Source organism: Thalia democratica, unplaced genomic scaffold, assembly GCF_965202585.1.
Source record: "Thalia democratica unplaced genomic scaffold, ktThaDemo2.hap1.1 HAP1_SCAFFOLD_1398, whole genome shotgun sequence".
Classification (NCBI taxonomy): Eukaryota; Metazoa; Chordata; class Thaliacea; order Salpida; family Salpidae; genus Thalia; species Thalia democratica.
In genome coordinates, this window is record NW_028140265.1 from 22,501 (window position 1) to 28,356 (window position 5,856).

The following is a 5,856-nucleotide window of genomic DNA, read 5'->3' on the forward strand; positions in this document are numbered from 1 at the left end:
ATTTTCCGGTTTTTCTTAGCTTCCAATTATGTGACAAAGAAAATTTCATAAAGAATTATCGCAGGTTTTTTCACAGAATATGTTATTTTCATTTTAGTTGATGTTTTTATTTCATGTTTTATTTTTTAATGTACTTATTGGGTGCTGAAAGATTGATAATCGAACAATCTACCGAAATATTAATAATATTGAAAAATTTAAATTTCGAAATAACCTACCTACGGTTAATCTACACGCGTTTAGAAGCCGTAAAAAAATATTTTCGACTTTGTAATGGACCAAACAAAAAATATAGAAAAAATTATCGAAAAAAAAATCTTTTAAAACTTACCTTACGTTAGTCCTTATGCGTTGCGAAGCTCAAAAAAAATATTTTCGACCTTATAATAGAACAAACAAAGAAAATAGAAAAATTTTCCAAAAAAATAAAAAGTCGAAATTCGAAAAAAGAAGAAAAGTGGTCCTTTTCTAGGAGTTTTTTATTCCCAAAAAATGGGTCGATGTCCCCGTAACCCCTAAAAAAAGGGGGTCGAAATAACATTTTTTCATCATGCCTCAAATGGGCTGAAAAATTTTTACGGGGTCTCTGGACCAAACAAAAACGATCTGTCGAGTCAGAATTCCGAAAATCGAAAATTCCCGAAATTTCTGTACTTAAGAGGCGGGGCGCCCACTATCGACAAAAGTGTGCCAAAACCCACAAACGTTGGTTTACGCGCGCTAAGATAAATACAAGCCTGATTGCTGAAAATGTATTCTATTTGAATAAGGTAAGTATCAACACCAAGGAAGCAATTCCTTTATTATAAACTCATACTCTGACATTGCGCTAATATTGCTCGTGAATTGTTATTTAGTTTAAAAATATAATTTATATTACTTTTATTTTATTTTACTATTTTATATTTTTATTAAAAAATTTCTTGTTTAGTTTCTAAGCAACCACAGTTACGTTTATATGTTTAGTTCTATTGTATTCTATATTTATCGATAATTTAATAAATGTTTTAAAAGACTATTCTGGTTTTCCACGCTCTCTTCAAAAATGTGAGTTCTTTTAATTCTTCCACTTAATTATTCATTTTAAAGTAAACAACTAGTTATACTATACAACTAGTTATATTATTACATTATAATGTATGTGTATTATATACTATCATTTTATAACATAAACATAGTTGAGTTATTAAATTAAACGTCAAATATTTTATTACCTAAAATTAAGTTAATCGTAAAATCTGATGTAGTATGAGATATTCCTTAGAAACTAACTATAAATATTCTTGAAGTAAAACAATACCATCTATAAATAGAACAATGAGAAATAGTAAAACAAACTAAACACAACATGTTTATTTTAACAATATTTTTTATTTAGTTTAATCTAATCTAGTTTACTTAATAAACTTTACTTCTAATTATCATAGTATTTAATATAGAATATAGTTAACAATCTTTTAAACAAAGTCTTAAATAAAGTTACAGGGAGTAATTGTAATTAAAACACCAAAAAAAAAAGGTATTAATAAAAAAATACTTACATCAAGTTAAAATTTTATAAGGATTAATTTTAAAATATCAAATCGATTGTAAATCAAGTGCAAATAGGTTTTTTAAACAAACCGAAGGGTTTATAAAGGCTTGTAAACGGTTTCAGACGCCTACGACCATACCACACTGAGCACACCCCATCTCGTCCGATCTGGGAAGTTAAGCAGTGTCGGGCGTGGTTAGTACTTAGATGGGTGACCGCTTGGGAATACCACGTGCCGTAGGCTTTTGCTTTTTGAATTCATCTTTTTTGTACTATTTTTCTTTCTGACCTATTTATACTTATTACTCGTTTATTTACATTTTTTTAACGCTTAAAAGAAAAGTAACTTCTAGTTATTAGCAAATAAAAACGTAAGCCAATCAGATAACGTTATTTGCTGTTTAAACCAATTAGAGCGCTAAAAAAGTGGTTTGACCAGTTTGAGATATCGAAAAAATAATTGCACCATCTTGTAGAGTACAATTTTCTGAGTTAAAATTAATACAATTAGTCTTTTATACTAAAACTTAAAAGTTTTTTTGTCCACAAACAAATCACTTGAAAAATCAAACGAAAATAAATTTTGCACTTTTGTATTGTGAGTCATAATAAGTTATTTACTGTTACCAACAGATACTAGCAAAAGCTTCTTAAAGTTTTGTATTAACTTAATGTATTTGTAATAAATTTTACTTAATAGAAACTATTGAATTACGTTTACTTAGTTTACTTTTGTATGTGTATTAAATATATAGCAATTTTGTTTGAACTTAAATAAGGACTATTAAACTATTAAAAGAAAACTATCAAAGTTTACTAACTCAAAAGCTAAATCTTAGTTTTATTGTTATAAACATTTATGTTGTAATTTACTAATAACTAAATGAGTTTATTTCAAACAAAAAGAATTAAATAATGTTATGTTATGTCAAGCCTCCTATATGAGGTATATAGGTATATAAGGTATACAAGCTTATGTTTGAAAGTTATAATAATAAAAATAAAAATAAATATTTAGTTGGTAAAATTTGTATGTTTTAATATGCTTTGAAATTAGAGTTAGTATAGAAGTTTTTTTTTAAGTATAATAAATATAAATATTTAGTTACTAACAATAAACTAAAATACCAATTTTGTAGTTATTACAAAAAAAAAAACAAAAATATTATACAAAAGTTTCATAATTATAAGCTTTGAATAACTTTACTTCATAACTATATTCATGTTTGCATATTTAAATTATAAAAAGTTAGTGTTTTGTGTATTGACTTTATGATTATTTTATTTTAGTAACTGTTAGTTTTATACTTTAATAAAAGAAATATGGTTAACAAGTAAGTTAAAAATGAAAGAAGCATAAAAAAACACACTATTTAACTGCTTATTCAATAGTTTGATTATTTAATTATTTTTCTGTTATATAGTTTAATCGTATTGTATAAAAAATACAGAGGTTTTAAAGTAAGTTTGAATAAAAATAAAACAAAACATATAAAAACAGTTCAAATACATAGTTTTTTTTTTTAATGTTCGCGATGGAGAAAACAATGGAGAAAATTTAATTCTTTAATAATAAGTAGTAATTTAAAAAAAAAATAATACAAATAAAGTTATACAATATATATACAATAGTTTGTCAAACTAGGCAAAAAAGAGTAGGCCACCACTACAATCCAATGTTCCAACTGGAAATTCAATGAGATCGTTACTGTACTTGTGATGAACGTTGATAATCCCAAAGATTGTAAGTCGAAGGCCTTACCCAACCTAACCAGCGCACTGGTTTTCTTACAACTGAATTAATCAACATTTAATATTGAATATAATCATTATTGATAGATAGAGGAATGTTGACAATCAACAACAGATTGTAAGTCAAAGGCATTACTCGACCAAAAGTACCCACAACCTAGATTGAACAACATTTATTAGATAGATTTGTTTATTGATAGATAGAGAAATATTGACAATCCACAACAGATTGTAAGTCAAAGGCATTACTCGACCCAAGTACCCACCACCTAGATTGAACAACATTTGTTAGATAGATTTGTTAAATAGATAGATAGTACAGTATAATCTCAAAGAATTTGAAGTTGAACATTGAACAATAGTGGCCACCATTTCAGGCCTGCTGGCAGCTAGATTACAGCCCCCGGCTACGCAGACCTGCAATATTGATGAAAAAAAACAGTATATATATTTCCGAATCTGACTTTGAGTACTTTTTAATATATTATTAACAAAGTTTTTTTAGGGGTAATATCTGTTTAGTTCTTTAATATATCTTTAAAATAAAACACTAAATTAATAACATAATAATAATAATATTTTGTTTTTAATTCGTTAATAAAGTATTTAATAATATTATATATTAAATGTATATAATAAGTTTAAGTAATAAAATAAATATAATATAACAAATATATTGTATAATAATAATTTTAAAATTAGTAAAAAATAAATAAACATAGTTGAGTTATCAAATTAAACAAACTAGAACGTCAAGTATTTAATTACTAAAATTAATTTAATTTAAATTCAAATTGACACTGTAATTGACATGTAATTGTAATGACAAAATTATAAAATCAACCTATTTATATAGCAAAATATTTCTTTATCTTTGTCGTGGCGTTGGGTCTTTGGTCTTGACAGCTAACTCATAAGCGGAAGGTTGTGAGATCGAGTCCCGCTAGTCGTCACGCAAGACATATACTTGAGAGCCGGAGTTAAATTTCTTTGTCATTTGAATTTGAACGCCTGCTAGACAGGCAATTTTTTTGTTATTTAGTGATTTATTAAAGCAGTTTTGCGTTTTTACGTTTTTAGCAGACATGCAGTTTCCACTATGACATTGTTTACGTTAATTAATTGTCTCTCAAAATATATTTATATTATATCACATTAAATGAAAAAATAAGTTAACTATCTTATATTAATTTAAATAACGTTTATATAACCTTTTACTAAATTTTTATAAGTTTAATATTCTTATCAATTATTTTATATATTACTTTTTTAAGGTGTTTAAAACTTTTAGAAGCTGTATGTAATGTCTTTTAGTTTATAGTTCTGTTAAACTATAAAAAAATATAAACATGGTTGAGTTATCAAATTAAACAAAATAGAACGTCAAGTATATAATTACTAAAATTAATTTAATTAAAAAAAAATCTCAGGTAATCTAAAATGTCAGGAATTATTTAAAAATAAATATAAATTTAAAACTTATTATATTGAAAAGATTGATGAATAATACTCTTGAATGTATGCAATGTTTGTATTTGTAATGCAATAACATAAATGGATAGATCAATTGACAAATTGTAAACATATTGTATTAATTTATTTTTACGATTTTATTTATTTAATTCAATAATTCAATAAACTTTACTTCTACTTGTCCTGTCTTAGTAATTTATAGATAACAATTATTTAAACAAACACTTTTGTACAGTTACAATACAGTTTTAGTACAGTTTGGGAGTAACTGTTGATAAAAAAAAACAAAAAAAAAAGGTTAATTCAGGTTAAAATTTATAAGGAATAATTTTAAAATATCAAATTGATTGTAAATCAAGTGCAAATAGGTTTTTTAAACAAACCGAAGGGTTTATAAAGGCTTGTAAACGCTTTCAAACGCCTACGACCATACCACACTGAGCACACCCCATCTCGTCCGATCTGGGAAGTTAAGCAGTGTCGGGCGTGGTTAGTACTTAGATGGGTGACCGCTTGGGAATACCACGTGCCGTAGGCTTTTGCTTTTTGAATTCATCTTTTTGTACTATTTTTCTTTCTGACCTATTTATACATATTACTCGTTTATTTACATTCTTTAACGCTTAAAAGAAAAGTAAATTCTAGTTATTAGCAAATAAAAACGTAAGCCAATCAGATAACGTTATTTGCTGTTTAAACCAATTAGAGCGCTAAAAAAGTGGTTTGACCAGTTTGAGATATCGAAAAAATAATGGCACCATCTTGTAGAGTACAATTTTCTGAGTTAAAATTAATACAATTAGTCTTTTATACTAAAACTTAAAAGTTTTTTTGTCCACAAACAAATCACTTGAAAATCAAACGAAAATAAATTTTGCACTTTTGTATTGTGAGTCATAATAAGTTATTTACTGTTACCAACAGATACTAGCAAAGCTTTTTAAAGTTTTGTATTAACTTAATGTATTTGTACTTAGTTTAAATTAATAGAGTTTATTTGGTTTACTTTATTATGTGTATTGAATGTGATACAACTAAAACAAAACAAACAAGGAGAGTACTTGAATAGAACCAACACAATTTACAGACCAGTTGTG

At 26.0% G+C, this 5,856-nt stretch overlaps 2 non-coding genes across 2 annotated transcripts; both read left to right on the plus strand.

The window, feature by feature from the left end:
• The first annotated feature begins 1,659 nt into the window (after positions 1–1,659).
• On the plus strand, positions 1,660–1,778 carry LOC145848414 (5S ribosomal RNA). The gene has a single exon (XR_014371944.1). It is a non-coding gene; the product is annotated as a 5S ribosomal RNA (ribosomal RNA).
• Positions 1,779–5,178: 3,400 nt separating this feature from the next.
• LOC145848417 (5S ribosomal RNA) lies at positions 5,179–5,297 on the plus strand. Its single transcript, XR_014371947.1, has one exon. It is a non-coding gene; the product is annotated as a 5S ribosomal RNA (ribosomal RNA).
• The last annotated feature ends 559 nt before the right edge of the window (positions 5,298–5,856 follow it).